General features: G+C 41.9%; 1 long non-coding RNA gene across 2 annotated transcripts; it reads left to right on the top strand.

Moving 5' to 3' along the window:
* The first annotated feature begins 541 nt into the window (after window positions 1-541).
* On the top strand, window positions 542-7290 carry LOC149974554 (uncharacterized). Of its 2 annotated transcripts, none has more exons than XR_016489244.1 (3): window positions 542-682; window positions 5295-5628; window positions 6202-7290. It is a non-coding gene; the product is annotated as an uncharacterized LOC149974554 (long non-coding RNA). The 2 variants fall into 2 exon arrangements; XR_016489243.1 differs by having other exon boundaries at window positions 548-682; window positions 5359-5628; window positions 6202-6582.
* The last annotated feature ends 9730 nt before the right edge of the window (window positions 7291-17020 follow it).

The following is a 17020-nucleotide window of genomic DNA, read 5'->3' as shown; positions in this document are numbered from 1 at the left end:
TTGCATTTACTAACTTTGTCCGAATAAATTATAGGGTTTCATAGTTTTGTTTTAATTGTTTCAATAAAGTGTTCTCTTTGATTAATCATTGTTTGTCTTGTAATGGAATATGATGTATAATTGAATGATCGTGATGTAATTGTTTCATTGGATTTGATTATCTTTTGCGGAGTCTGCTCTGATTAAATGTCCTTCTGGAACTGCTTGGTCGAGATGGTTACGAAGGAGAAAAACGTGTGATTTTATAAACAGACATTAATGTAATTGTGCTCCAGTAAAATGTATTAATTTGCAAGATAATAGGCCTACTTTCATTTCAGTGACTTCTTCATTGTGTCAAAAAGAACCAGAAAAAATATTCATGATGACAAACTCAAAGACTCACTTTAACACCAAAACATGCTGTCACCCTGGATTGTTCTACGGAGTATTTTCTGTTCAATAGTGTTCAGTCAATGCAGGAGCAAAATAATAAAGATAGTTCTCTGACGCAAATGGTGTCAGGCGGTAACATTTAGTCAAACAGGTAAAACCCGATCACACAACTGTCTTGTGAATGTGAGTCAGACACACACACACACACACACACACTGCTGTTACTCTCCAGTTTCCTTCTACACTGTCCAAGCTCCAACAAGGATAGAACACACTGAAGAGAGAAGAGGATTTCAAAACCAAGAAGGTAAGAACATTACACCTTTTTCTCTCTTCTGTCTCTTCTCTCTCTCTTTCTTTCTCCCATGTCTCATACACTACTGTAATTGAGGACTATAATGGAATTTATTTGTTTATGATGAAAAACCAATGGGATTTAAAGAGTGAGGGAGGAGACGGAGAGGTACACTCCAAATGCCAGTGTCCCTCGCCAGATGCAAGCCATCGTGTTTGCTGTAATTGATAAGAATTGCAGAGCTCTAAACGATGGTGATGCAATGTTACTCTGGCATCAAGGTTGTCACTTAGTTTTTTTTCAATTGCTAACAATCATGGGTCAATACTGAAACCACTTTTCAAAAATCTTCACACTCTGCATTACCAACATGCATCTTGGCCAAATCTCACCTCCAAAACTTATTCAAACCACCAAAACACTTCATACATGTCTCAAAATAATCTCGTTTGACCAGAACACTGGCAACAATTCTCACTCAGAAAGCATACATTGTCACTCATAACACACTGACCTAAAAAAACACCAACAGGGAGCATTACATAAAATATGAACTTTTCTCTTTAAAGTTTGAATGATTTTTCACATAAAATCAGTATTTCATTATGGAATAAGAATAACACCTTTTCACTTTCTTGACAGTACTAAAGTATATGTAACAAGAATGAACCAGAAATGCAGCAATTTGCTTCAAACGCCATTATTATTTCTATATCTTTGCATATAGTAATTTACTATATATATTTAAAATAAAAAGTTACACAAAAACAAATTCCTGAAATTCCAGGGCTACAATAATAATAATAATAATAAAAACAACTATATTGTATAATCACTAATACTGTACAGTACTGTGAGGGTTCTAGTTCTCCATTTCTCTTGCATTTGGCCACAAGTTCTCATCAACAACACATCTTATTTCTTCTCTGGCAATGCATCTTGGAAAGTATCTTCTGGAATGTCTAATCCAACCCTGGCAGTCTTCAGGAGAAGTGTCTCCACACCCTACATTCATGGTGTCCAGTAAAGACATCTGGTCATGTGGATGGTGGTCATAAACCTTCCACCTCCAAGCAGAGGGAAAACTCTTCGAAGGGGTTTAGGAAGGGGGAGTATGGAGGCAGGAATAGTACTGACATCCTGGGATGTGCAGCAAACCAGTCTGCGACTGCAACAGAGTGGTGGGATGACACATTATCCCACACAACAACGAAGGCAGGGGAGTTTATTGCCCCTCTCCAAGATAAAGCAAAGCAGTGCAACAAAAACAACAGAGTTACACATGGGATAAACAAACGTACAGTCAATAACACAATAGAAAAATCTATATACAGTGTGTGCAAATGAGGTAAGATTAGGGAGGTAAAGGCAATAGAGGTGAAATCAAGACAATTTAGCATTAACACTGGAGTGATAGATGTGCAGATGATGATGTGCAAGTAGAGATACTGGGGTGCAAAAGAGCAAAAAATATATATATATATTACAATATGAGGATGAGGTAGTTGGGTGTGCTATTTACAGATGGGCTGTGTACAGTTGCAGCAATCGGTAAGCTGCTCTGACAGCTGATGCTTAAAGCAAGAGAGGGAGATATAAGTATCCAGCTTCAGTGATTTTTGCAATTAGTTCCAGTCATTGGCAGCAGAGAACTGGAAGGAAAGGCGGCCAAGGGAGGTATTGGCTTTGGGGATGATGATTGAAATATACATGCTGGAGCTCGTGCTAATGGGTGGGTGTTGCTATGATGACCAGTGAGCTAAGATAAGGCGGGGCTTTACCTAGCAAATACTTAGATAACCTTGAGCCAGTGGGTTTGGCAACGAATATGTAGCGAGGGCCAGCCAGTAAATTACATCCCCGAAGTCAAGGGATAGTCAGTTTTACGAGGGTATGTTTGGCAGCATGAGTGAAGGACGCTTTGTTGAGAAATAGGAAACCGATTCTAGATTTAATTTTGGATTGGAGATGCTTAATATGAGTCTGGAAGGAGAGTTTACAGTCTAACCAGACACCTAGGTATTTGTAGTTGTCCACATATTCTAAGTCAGAACCGTCCAGAGTAGTGATGCTTGTCGGTCGGGCAGCAATCGGTTGAAGAGCATGCATTTAGTTTTACTAGCATTTAAAAGCAGTTGGAGGCCACGGAAGGAGTGTTTTATGGCATTGGAGCTCATTTGGAGGTTAGTTAACACCGTGTCAAAAGAAGGGCCAGATGTATACAGAATGGTATTGTCTGCATAGAGGTGGATCAGAGAATCACCAGCAGCAAGAGTGACATCATTGATGTATAAAGAGAAGAGAGTCGGCCCGAGAATTGAACCCTGTGGCCCGCCAAAAGAGACTGCCAGAGGTCTGGAAAACCGGCCCTCCGATTTGACACACTGAACTCTATCTGAGAAGTAGTTGGTGAACCAGGCGAGGCAGTCATTTAAGAAACCAAGGCTGTTGAGTCTGCCGATAAGAATGCAGTGATTGACAGAGTCAAAAGCCTTGGCCAGGTCGATGAAGACGGCTGCACAGTACTGTCTTTTATCGATGGCAATTATGTTACCATTTAGGACCTTGAGCGTGGCTGAGGTATACCTGTGACCAGCTCGGAAACCAGATTGCATAGTGGAGAAGGTACAGTTGGATTCAAAATGGTCAGTGATCTGTTTGTTAACTTGGCTTTCGAAGATTTTAGAACAGTAGGGCAGGATGGATATAGGTCTATAAGTGTTTGGGTCTAGAGTGTCTCCCCCTTTGAAGAGGGGGATGACCGTGGCTGCTTTCCAATCTTTGGGAATCTCAGACGATATGAAAGAGAGGTTGAACAGGCTAGTAATAGGGGTTATTTGGTCACAATCCCTGGTTTGGTTATTGAACAGATATCTTACCTGGACATATTGATACTAGAGTTCTTTCACACGTTCACCGTTTCTCTCAAAGAGTACACTGTACAACTGCATCATCCTTATTTTATGTTTCTCTAGGACTCTGGCAATTGTTGTTGTGCTCACCATATTCACATTCCCAGAAGTGCTATCTGTCAGCATTCTGTCCCATATTTCCTGCAGTTTTATTGGATTATTGCCAATTACCATGTCAACAATGGCAATTTCCTGCACATCTGATAATATTGTGTCTCTCCCTCCTGTGGGAGGCAACCTTTGGATCCCACTGAAAAACACAAAAGAATCAATATAATTCAAAATGTCAGTACATGTAAAAATGTGAACATGCTGTATTTTACTGTAATATGTAGTTCAATTATCATTGAACGATGCACATCTCACCTTGTAATCACTTGGTTTGCCGGAAAATGTGTACTATTGATGCAACTGTTGAACCCTGCAGATTTGGTTGCACCCTTAAACCGACCTCTCTCAAAAAGAGACCATGGTTTACAACATGGTCAATAATTGTGGCCCTTGTCTCATCAGAGACCACCGCTCTTGGTCTTCCTCTCCTTTGTCCTCCACGCATTCTCCCTCTCCCTGACACTCTTCTTTCCCCACCAACCTGTCTTCCTTGATCCATGTTTCCAAACTAAATCATTCTGAAGCCGTCCTCTTTTGTCTGTTTGGTAACGAGACTAAAAACAGGACACTTGGGTCGGCTTTCAGCTTAAATTGCAATCAGCTGTATTATGAATGATTCAATATTCTGGTGGGTTTTCTAGATGTTTCAATCTGATTACTGCAGAAATGCACGACATTTTCTAACATTCTGTATTGAATGTGTTTTTAACCATTTTGGAAGCATTTGAAAACGTGCTGCAAATATATAATTTTTCAGGTGGTGGACTATGAATGAGAAAAGAGTTCGGAGAACCTAGTCATTGAATGCATTTTGTGTGAAAGCAATGAAAACATTTTCACAGTTTGGTCCACATACACTTCTGTTTCGCTGACTGTGTGAAGAGTTTTGACAATGTGACTTCAGTTTTGACCGATATATGTTAGCAATTGAAAAAAGCTGTAATGTCTGTTAAAAGGTGTTGTTGTTGTTCTTCAGCGTGTTCTGTTGTCGTCACCTCCACAACCTGCTCCTCCTGTCTCATACCCTGAGACAAAGAAATGCCACCACTCACAGGAATTCCTTCCAGTGACATAATAGTTGCACATGTGGTTTAGTGACTTGGTCAGGAATGTCACTGGTGTATTAAGTATGAAAATCAGCGGTGAGAGGGAAAATGGTTGCAAAACAGTCAACTGGATGCAACGACCAGAAGTTGAGTCACACTGTATAAAACAGTATTAGCTGCTCATTGTAAACTCATAAAAACACAAATGGCATAGTTATGACGTGGCTCCTGTGGTCTTTCTGGACAAGGCTCTCATTTGATCACCAGTGTGACAATGATAATTTAAGTCACCTATTGTATTTAACACAACGTCATACCCAGTAACGCTTGGAAGTCTGTCTCTTTTCAGAGAGTACGGGTAGCTCACATTCTCCATTTTATACTCCTCCTTGATATTCTGTGAGATTTCTTTCAACGTTAATATTTGACAAGAGTTAGTTAATTAACTATAGCGAATCACTAAACTTGAAAGCTGTCTTATTCCCTCTTTCTTACATTGAATCAGTGAAATTATAAAACTCACATATCACCTCTCTACCCTTGCTCTTTCTCCAGACACCAGAAGAAAATCTACCTCTTCCATTTTGTTCAACCAGCTTTCTTTTTCCTCATCCTTCAGTGAGCCTCTGCATTCTGTTCATCATGGGAAAAGGAGTCAGTGACTTTGATTGGCAAGAGAAGCACCCAGACACCACACAGTCCCAACCAGAGAAGAGACAACCCAACACAGACTCAGACAAACACCGCTCAGGCTCTGACTCAGGAGAGAACGGCTGTAAGAAGTGCTGCATCAGGACCAGGAACTGTGTCATGAGTCCTGAGTGTGGCCGTGCACTACACATCTCCCAGGTCATCGCAATGTGTGGCATGTGCATTGGCATGTGGACATGTAAGTTCTTGTCCATTAGTGTTCTGTATTTTCTTATGATCTATGTTTTGTGTGAACCCCAGGAAGAATAGGTGCTGCTTTTTCAACAGCTAATGGGGAACCTAAGAAAAATATCAAGAAGTTTAATAAAATTAGGTTCGTCTTTATTTTATCAGGATAGTCAACTCAGTAACAATTGTAAATGTATAATGTGTAGAACTGTCCATCTATTGCCCCTTCTATCCATGGTATGTTTCCCACCTTGAAACGAAGAAAGAAACCATTTATTGGGTACATGCTGTGATTTATATCTGAAAAAAGCTTGACAGACCTTGACAGACAAAAGTGAAAATGTGTTTTAAATTGTGTTCTTTCTCTGAGATGAAAGTCCACCCACATGCTATTATTTATTCCATCTGAACTAAAGACAGACTACAATGTCATTCCCATCCAATGTAAAGGCAAGCTGTCTACTTTTCACTCAACTCACACCACTTAATGTCCATTACGCCACTCGTAGCAGCTATAAGAATGTGGATTCATTCTCTTACTTTTCAGAAGGTTGATTTGACATTTGTTTCTTATCTTTTACAGAGTCCAACCATCTTTTCTCAAAGGACAACCCATTTGATCTATTCTCCTAGACCACAGAGAGAGAAACACATCAATGTTTCGACGTACTCTTATTTCATGTATTCAAAGGAATACATTTCTCCTCTCATGTTTTCCTTGGAATCTCAACCACCATCAACACAAACAATACGGAACTGAAACAAAATGAACCTTTCATAGTTTTTATTGTCCTTAGATATAATTATGTAAAGTATTGTCAGCTACTGTACATTCTCCACTGTGCAGTGTTCTGTAAACTATACATTTTCTATTTTCTCCAAATATTTCTTAGTGTTTGTCATACGGTAGTTTGGATACTATTTGGCTATTCCATTCGGTGATAAAAAAAAACACTTTCAAAAAGTGGAAATGTTTTATTCTTAACTATCACATTGGCAGTGGGAACGCTTCACATTCCACCCCAGAGTGAATATACTACATGAAAATCAAAGTAATGTAAAAGGGAACTTTACCAGCTTCTAACTGTTAGTGAATGGTGGGAAAGGCACAACAACTTGACAGTACACCTTTAATTGGAAGGAGAAGAGACAAGAAGAGTAGAAGAATAGAGAAGAGAATAGAACAAGGAGAAGAGAGGAGAGGGAGACAGGAGAGAGGGAGGGGAGAGAAGAGACAGTGGTGGCAGCGAATGTTCCTCTGCTCTACTTTCTGAAAGGATGTTATTAACAGCATTGCATCTAGTCAGAGGGGAGATCATAGTGACAGATTTAACCAAATCCCCTGACAGACTGGACAGGAGGGGAGAGACACAAAACCTACCAAGCTAGTGTTCCCCAGACAGATGTGAAAAGAGTTATATGAAAATAGTTGTATGACTCACAAACATTTCTGTGATTGAGAGTGCCAACACAAGTCTGTGATTGCAGAGCAGTAATGGTGGATTGCTTGTTGTCATAAACTTGGAAACGATGGAGGAATAGAAGTGCTTAACTACACAGCAATGTACACTGTATGTACTGTAGCTCTTACCAGTTATCAATGTATTAGATGTTGAAAAAAGAATCCCCTGTATCTGTCCACATCCATGGTGATGTAAACCTTTTTTTCTATGTGTGTCGTCATGTGACTCCCCTCTACCCTCATAGACCAAACCATCAGAGGCAGATCTATACGCACTTAAAGTGTTGAAGAACAGCATCACTGATAAGACTCAAAGACAAAAGGAACGGAGGGGAAAGGAACAACTCTTTCAGGAACAGCTCTTTCAGCCTCAGCCTCCTTAGGGGAACAAGGCCCTGCAAGGCCCACCCAATCAGATTGAGCAAAAACAAAAAAATTATACATTATTATTTTTTTTTTAAATCCCTATTTTTCCCTGATACTTGCAAACACGGGCAAAGCTTCAAAGAGAACAGCTCCTATACTCAAATATTTGCACACACACAACCTGCTGCAGAGAACAGTCCAGAGAAGACTCTGACTGGCTCCTACTACCACAGACACTCAGGTTTTTGACATTTGTGGAGGATAAGAACCACATGGAGGAGTAGGAAAGTTCCGATATGTCTCTGAGCACTTACACTGTAAAACCAAGTGTTTAGGATCTGAACACATAACTTAACACTTTTCTGTAACACTTGTCAAACGTGTTAAGGTATTGAACATTTCAATGAAAACACGTCACAGTGTTTAGATTATTAACACCAGGACATGTTTATTTGCTGTTACACTTTTTAAACACATGAAAAGGTTTAGTCAACACAAGGCGTTTAGGTTTTAAACACTAAACACTGGGGTTGTTGTTATAACACTGTAGGGTGTAAAGCCTTATTTGCATATTAGCCAGCATGCCTTTTGAGTTAATGTGAGATACCCACCCATGTATGTGTTTGTTAGTGACAGAGACATGATTGTTGCATTCAATCATTTCTAGTCCTGAAGCACTCACCAAGTAACGGCCTTGGGAAATGTATATCATTTAGAAGTAAACATTTTATGACCACATACTGTAGATTTCATAATGCCTTCAGTTATGGCCTAGTTATCCTTGACATGGTTGGCGGCAGGTAGCCTAGTGCTTCGAGCTCCCTAAACTGACAAGGTCAAATCTGTCATTCTAAACAAGGTAGTTAACCCACTGTTCCTAGGCCGTCACTTAAAATAAGATTTTTTTCTTAACTGACTTGCCTAGTTAAATAAAGCTAAAAATAATAATAATTGTGGTCTGAAAGACCTTGCTCGTAGGCCACAGCAGACCGGCAAGTCACAATAAATTGATTTGTGAAGTGATTAGTAATTCCTACCGAAATCCAGCCAGAGGGAGGATATCCACAACCTGCACTCAGTATGATGATTTCTTCTTCTTCTTCTTCTATGGTATTGTGGTATTATGGTGGTCTGCAAACAAACGTTAGAGGTGCACGCCACCACCTACTGTACAATCCACTATACTTGGTGATACCAAAAGGGGAAAATGGAAAAGGAAAAATTTACCCTGCCAACTATTAACTCCCAGAAAAATTTAAAATAAACATTCCACAATTTTAACCCTATCTAATAATACACAATGGGTATGGCCTGGGAGGACAGAACAATTCCATTCAACACCCCCTGTAACTCTTTAGCAGTAAAATCTCGGAATTTCAAGTACTTCTCTGCAGCTGCCACCACATCTATTTTCTGTGATTCACGTTCCACTTCTGCGGTGCAGTTGACAACCATGGCTATGAACACTGGACACACACACACACACACACACACACACACACACACACACACACACACACACACACACACACACACACACACACACACACACACACACACACACACACACACACACACACAGTCTTTTATCTACCATGTTACCTAGTCACTTGCCTACCTATATGAAGGACAACCTGAGAAGCAAGCAGACACACAAGAAAGCCCTAGACCCAGAGGTCAGTAGTGGCACTCTCCTTTTGCCTGCTCTCTCCAGGCGAGGGTCTGATGTTTGGTCCCTCTCTGGTGTTCTGGTGCTGGGACTGGGACTGGGTCTGGTGCTCGAGAAGCAGTAATGTGGCAGCAAGGCTGATGGCTGGAGGACAGAGAGAACAAACATGGCCTAGACCTGGAAGTCTTGTTCAATGGTACATGCCTTGTGTAGTCTATGGAGAGGTGTGAAGGGGAGGCAGTCATGGAATGTTCTCCAAGTTCCGTCTTTCTGTGGTCTGTCTTCTGGGGATATTTTCAGGGTCATGATAATGGGTTATTGGGTGAGGGTCTGGGTCCAGGGTTGATCATTCCGTTGCGGATGTGAATGAGGTTCTTCAGGGGGTCATTGGTGTTGTTGGGTGGTTCTTGGCTGTCCATGAGTCTTGACCCACCTCCCCACGTACTGCCTGGTGGCCCCCTGTACTGACTGGGTGGTGGGATAAAGGGTGATGGAAGTGGTGAAGGTGGGAGGAGGGTCCGGTTTAAGACCCCATACATTTTAAATTGATGGGGCACTATAACCACGTAGGAGTTAAATTCGTACAGCATTCTCATTCACAGGTGCAACAAATATAGCCTCTTACAAGGCATGCGTCATACTATGTTAATGAGCCAGAACCAACATTACCATGCACCCAAATCAAATCAAATTTGATTAGTCACATACACATATTTAGCAGATGTTATTGCGGGTGTAGCGAAATGCTTGTGTTCCTTGCGCCAACAGTCAAATCAAATCAAATTTTATTTGTCACATACGAATGGTTAGCAATGCGAGTGTAGCGGAATACTTGTGCTTCTAGTTCCGACCATGCACTAATATCTAACAAATAATCTAACAATTTCACAACAACTACCTTATACACACAAGTGTAAAGGAATGAATAAGAATATGTACATAAAAACATATATGGATGAGCGATGGCCAAACGGCATAGGCAAGATGCAGTAGATGGTATAGAGTACAGCATATACATATGGGATGAGTATTGTAGACATTATATAAAGTTTCATAGTTTAAAGTGACTAGTGATATATTTATTACAACCAGTTGCACTGGGACAAACTGAAATGGTCCACCTACACAGACAGCGTGGTGAAGAAGGCGAAACAGCGCCTCTTCAACCTCAGGATGTTGAAAAAATTTGGCTTGTCACCAAAAACACTCCAACTTTTACAGATGCACAATCGAGAGCATCCTGTCGGGCTGTATCACCACCTGGTACGGCGACTGCTCCGCCCACAAACGTAAGGCTATCCAGGGGGTAGTGAGGTCTGCACAACGCATCACCAGGGTCTCGAGCTTAATGATGAGTTTGGAGGGTACTATGGTGTTAAATGCTGAGCTGTAGTCAATGAACAGCATTCTTACATAGATATTCCTCTTGTCCAGATGGGTTAGGGCAGTGTGCAGTGTGATTGCAATTGCGTCGTCTGTGGACCTATTGGGGCGGGAAGCAAATTGGAGTTGGTCTAGGGTTTCCGGTAGGGTGGAGGTGATATGATCCTTGACTAGTCTCTCAAAGCACTTCATGATGACGGAGGTGAGTGCTATGGGGCAATAGTCATTTAGCTCAGTTACCTTAGCTTTCTTGGGAACTGGAACAATGGTGGCCCTCTTGAAGCATGTGGGAACAGCAGACTGGGATAAGGATTGATTGAATATGTCTGTAAACACACCAGCCAGCTGGTCTGCGCATGCTCTGAGGACGCGGCTGGGGATGCCGTCTGGGACGGCAGCCTTGCGAGGGTTAACACCTTTAAAAGCTTTACACACGTCGGCTGCGGTGAAGGAGAGCCCGCAGGTTTTGGTAGCGGGCCATGTCGTTGGCACTGTATTGTCCTCAAAGCGAGCAAAGAAGTTGTTTAGTTTGTCTGGGAGCAGGACATCGTGGTCTGCTGATTGACTGTAGACCCTGCCACATACCTCTCGTGTCTGAGCCGTTGAATTGCGACTCTACTTTGTCTCTATACTGACGCTTAGCTTCTTTGATTGCCTTGCGGAGGGAATAGCTACACTGTCTCTATTCGGTCATGTTTCCGGTCGCCTTGTCCTGATTAAAAGCAGTGTTTCACGCTTTCAGTTTGCACGAATGCTGCCATCAATCCATGGTTTCTGGTTGGGGAAGATTTTAATAGTTGCTGTGGGTACAACATCACCGATGCACTTGCTAATAAACTCACTCACCGAATCAGCTTATTCATCAATATTATTGTCCGACACAATGTGGAACATATCCCAGTCCACGTGATCGAAGCAATCTTGAAGTGTGGAATCAGATTGGTCAGACCAGCGTTGAGCAGACCTGAGCACAGGCATTTCCCATTTCAGTTTCTGTCTATAGGCTGGGAGCAACAAAATGGAGTCGTGGTCAGATTTTCCGAAAGGAGGGAGGGGCAGGGCTTTGTTTGCGTCTCGGAAGTTAGAGTAACAATGGTCCAGGATTTACCTCCCGGGTAGCGAATTCGATATGCTGATAAAATCTAGGGAGTCTTATTTTCAGATTAACCTTGTTAAAATCCCCAGCTACAATGAATGCAGCCTCAGGATATGTGGTTTCCAGTTTGTGATTCTATGTCTATGTATAAAGGGCAGCAGCCTCTAAAGTGCAGGGCTGAGTAACCGAATGTTAGCCGGCTAGTGATGGCTATTTAACAGTCTGATGACCTTGAGATAGAAGCTGTTCTTCAGTCTCTCGGTCGAAACTTTGATGCACCTGTACTGACCTTGCCTTCAGGATGATAGTGTGGTGAACAGGCCGTGGTGAACAGGCTGTGGTGAACAGGCCGTGGTGAACAGGCCGTGGTGAACAGGCCGTGGTGAACAGGCCGTGGTGAACAGGCCTTGGCTCTGGTGGTTGGTGTATTTGATGATCATTGGGTGCTGTAGGTGTCCTGAGGCCAGGCAGTGTGTCCCTGTTGAAAGGTTGGGCAGACCTTTGGAGAGCCCTGCGGTTGCGGGCGGTGCAGTTGCCGTACCAGGAGGTGATACAGCCCAGCAGGATGCTCTGAATTGTGCATCTGTAGAATTTGTGTGGGTCTTAGGGGCCAAGCCAAATTTCTTCAGCCTCCTGAGGTCTTCTTCACCACACTCTCTGTGTGGGTGGACCATTTCAGATCGTCAGGGATGTGTACACTTAGGAACTTGAGGCAAGGTTAGTAAGATCCGTTTCTAATGACTAAATGGCTGGGCCACACAACAACATTCAGAGACTTGTCCCGAAGCCACTCCTGCTTTGTCTTGGCTGTGTGCCTAGGGTCGATGTCCTGTTGGAAGTACAACCTTCGCCCCAGTCTGAGGTCCTGAGCACTCTGGAGCAGGTTTTGATCAAGGATCTCGCTGTATATTGCTCCATTCATCTTTCCCTTGTGTCCCAGTCCCTGCCGCTGAAAAACATCCCCTCAGCATGATGTTGCCCCCACCATGCTTCACCGTAGGAATGGTGCCAGGTTTCCTCCAGACGTGACTTTTGCCATTCAGGCCGAAGAGTTCAATCTTGGTTTCATCAGACCAGAGAATCTTCTTTCTCATGGTCTGAGAGGCCTTTAGGTGCCTTTTGGCAAACTCCAAACGGGTTGTCATGTGCCTTTTACTGAGGAGTGGCTTCCATCTGGCCACTCTACCATAACGGCCTGATTGGTGGAGGGCTGCAGAGCTGGATGTCTTTCTGGAAGATTCTCCCATCTCCACAGAAGAGCTCTGGAGCACTGTCAAAGTGACCATTGGGTTCTTGGTCACCTCCCTGACCATGGCCCTTCTCCCCCGATTGCTCAGTTTGGCCGGGCGACCTGCTCTAGGAAGAGTCTTGGTGGTTCAAAACTTCTTCCATTTAATGATGGAGGCCATAGTGTTCTTTGGGACCTTCAATTCTGCAAAAAAAAATTCATAGCCTTCTCCAGATCTTTGCCTCGACACAATCCTGTCTTGGAGTTCTACAGACAATTTCTTCTACCTCATGGCTTGGTTTTTGATCTGACATGCAGTGTCAACTGTGGGACCTTATATAGACAGGTCTGTGCTTTTCTAAATCATGTGAAATCAATTGAAATTACCACAGGTGGACTCCAATCAAGGTAGAAACATCTCAAGGATGATTAAAACAGAATGCACCTGAGCTCAATTTCGAGTCTCAAAACAAAGGGTCTGAGTACTTATGTAAGTATAACATTTGTGTTTTATTTTTAATAAATTTGCAAAAATGTCAACAAAAACTGTTTTCTCTTTGTCATTATGGGGTATTGTAACATTGACATTTAATTTTTTTTAATATTTAATCCATTTTCAAATAAGGCTGTAACCTAAAAAAAAAAAAGTACTCAATTGTCATACTTGAGTAAAAGTAAATATACCTTAATAGAAAATTACTCAAGTAAAAGTGAAAGTCACCCAGTAAAATACTACTTGAGTAAAAGTCTAAAAGTATTTGGTTTGAAATATACTTAATTTCTAAAAGTTTTAAAAAGATTTCCAGGGGCACACTCCAACATAATTGACAAACTAAGCATATGTGTTTAGTGAGTCCGCCAGATCAAAGGCAGTAGGGATGACCAGGGATGTTCTCTTTATAAGTGTGTGAATCAGACTATTTTCCTGTCAAAATGTAACGAGTACATTTGAGTGTCAGGGAAAATGTATGGAGTAAAAAGTACATAATTTTCTTTAGGAATGCAGTGAAGTAAAAGTAAAACTTGGCAAAAATATAAATAGTAAAGTAAAGTACAGATACCCCAAAATACTACATAAGTATTATTTTAAAGTATATTTACTTTAAATTATATTTATTTATTTAAATCCACAATTTGTTAGGTTCAGTGGTGTAAAGTACTTAGGTTAAAATACTTTAAAATACTACTTAGCATTTTCAAGTATTTTTACTAAAGTACTTTACACCACTGAACCTAACTAAATTGTGGAAAAGGGGAAGGGGTCTGAACACTTTCTAAATACACAGTCTCAAACTTAATTTCTTCTCTCTTTCTCTCCCTCTCAGTCTTAAGCACCCACCCTCCTCTCCTCTCCCTCCCTGTCAGTTTTGTGTGCCACTGTGCAGGCATTGCAGTACAGGGGTGACATTTCAAGCAGACAGATTAGGCCTCTCTCCAATTAATTTTGCTTTCCTTCCCCCGTTAAATACACAATCAAGCAAAGGCAAAATGTCAGTGAAACAAACGAGGAGACGCCATGCAGCTGACAATTACCGCCAAACACCTCAGAAATGCCAATATGTTAAAGCTGGAGGAGACTACAGGATGAATGGAGGGACAAACCAGACCTGGGTTCAAATACTGTTTGAAATAATTAAAATACTGTTAGCGTTTGCTCTAGTCTGACTGGAGTGCCAGATGGGCGGCATTTGCGCTTTTGCAACAATTCTAATGGTTTCATTGCACCAGGCAAACTCAATCTAGCCCAAATAAAGTTTTTGAAATGGTTTCTAATAGTATTAGAACCAAGGTCTGGGACAAACATCACTGTTTAGGGTTGTTAGTACTGCCGAGGCCGGCCTTACACTTAAACTTTAGTATTCATTTTTAAACCACCCCAAGACATGTGAGAAGGACAGAAGATAGATGGGGAAGAAGGCCAGGTGTTTGTATAAGGTGTCTAGGGAAGCTGAGACACCTGCTCCTCCATCTCACACAGATCAAACCCCAGGCTTTAGTTCCTAATTGGTCTGAAAAATGGTTCTGCATGCAGAAGAGTCTGTCGTTTACTTTTTTTGTGTGAAAATATAGGCCTATTTTATCTAATATCAACAGACAAATAAATGTATTTACCCTTTTCAATTAACTCAATGCATTGGCATTCATTTGCCAAGGATGCCCTTCAAAACCCTCCAAATCCAATTTGGAGGAAAGGAATTATGGACAATTGCTTCTGAGTCAATACGGCATGCATGTTTCCATAAACCCTCAACCACACCCACGATCGCATTGACTCATTCACTTTTAAATGCAGCTGCTTGATGGAGGGCTGGCTGGGCTGGCTGGGAATGTCTTGGAAGAGCAAACACCCACACTGTCTGTCCATATGGAAACCAATGGCCTGCGACAGGTGCCTGCTAAACGGCCCAAATTGGCAGATGTATCCATCCAGAAATAGATGGACCAGTTACAAGCTCATACTGGGAGTGTGGAGTCCTACATGGGGTTGGTGGGGGAGGAGGGGGAAGTTGGGACCAGTCCAGAGTAGAGTGGACCAGGACATTGGTAAATGTATAAAGCCTTGGGAGAGGGAATGATAACAAAGGTTAGTAGGTGACTGGTTATTAGTCTCTGGATCAGCTTGGACATAGGGCGCAGGCAGATGACATCAGAGAGAATATAAAAAACATTTGGAGACAGACCTCCCACAGGTGAACAAAGCCAACCCACAGGGACGAGCAGAAATTTCAAGCTGTTTATATTGGAAAGTGATTCCTCAAACGTGAACACGCTCCCAGAATAGTACCGATCCCACTGCCAAGTCAATCGTTTGCTTTCCCCTTGCCGTCCGCCATCTCCTCTGCACAAACACACATGCACAGGCATGCACTTTATGCACGCACTGCAGAGATGGACAGTATTTCTGTTATATATTTCAAATATGTATTTGAATTACTTCTGTGTATTATGTATGTTGTGTTACAATGGGCACTCCAATGTATTTTGTAGATACACTTTATATACAAAAGTATGTGGACACCCCTTCAAATGAGTGGATTAGTCTATTTCAGCCACACCGTGTATAAAATCGAGCCACAGCCATGCAATCTACATAGACAAACATTGGCAGTAGAATGGCCTTACTGAAGAGCTCAGTGACATTCAACGTGTCACCATCCTAGGGTGCCACCTTTCCAACAAGTCAGTTCGTAACATTTCTTCCCTGCTAGAGCTGCCACGGTCAACTGCAAGTGCTGTTATTGTGAAGTGGAAAGGTTTAGGAGCAACAACGTCTCAGCCGCAAAGTGGTAGGCCACACAAGCTCACAGAACAGTACCGCAGAGTGCTAAAGTGGAAGGAAGCGGAAGGAATAATGGTCTGGGCTGTTTTTCATGGTTCAGTCTAAGCCCCTTAATTTGAGTGAAGGGAAGTCTTAATGCTACAGCGTACAGTGACATTCTAGATTATTCTGTGCTTCCAACTTTGTGGAAACAGTTTTTTAAGCTGTTTCAACATGACAATGACCCCATGCACAAAGCGACGTCCATACAGAAATGCTTTGTCAAGATCGGTGTGGAGAAGTTGACTAGCCTGCACAGAGCCCTGACCTCAAGCCTATCAAACACCTTTAGGATGAATTGGAACACCGACTGCGAGCCAGGCCTAATCGCCCAGCATCAGTGGACGACCTCACTAATATCTTGTGGCTGAAGGGAGGCAAGTCACTGTTGCAATGTTCAAACATCTAGTGGAAAACCTTCCCAGAAGAGTGCAGGCTGTTACAGCAGCAAAGGGGGCACCGACTCCATAATAATGCCCATGATTTTCAAATGAGATGTTCGACAAGCAGGTAACCACATACTTTTGGTCAAGTAGTGTACTTTTGAAAGCTGTAATTTGCATTTTCAAAATCCAAAATACTTTTCTATGCTATTTCTTTATGGCGGTTCAACATTTTGTGGCCCTCATGCACCCTACATTGATATCAAAAATCTGATGGCAATATGGTGTGATACGTGTGTCTGCTAAATTAACTAAATGTAAATGTACACTACCGGTCAAAAGTTTGGAGACACCTACTCATTCAAGGGTTTTTCTTTATTTGTACTATTTTCTACATTGTAGAATAGTAGTGAAGACATCAACACTATGAAATAACACATATGGAATCATGTAGTAACCAAAAAAGTGTTAAACAAGTCTAAATTGATTTTTCTTT

Source organism: Oncorhynchus mykiss, chromosome 20, assembly GCF_057628025.1.
Source record: "Oncorhynchus mykiss isolate SJ-2025 chromosome 20, ASM5762802v1, whole genome shotgun sequence".
Taxonomy (NCBI): Eukaryota; Metazoa; Chordata; class Actinopteri; order Salmoniformes; family Salmonidae; genus Oncorhynchus; species Oncorhynchus mykiss.
This window is presented reverse-complemented; position numbering and strand designations above follow the sequence as displayed.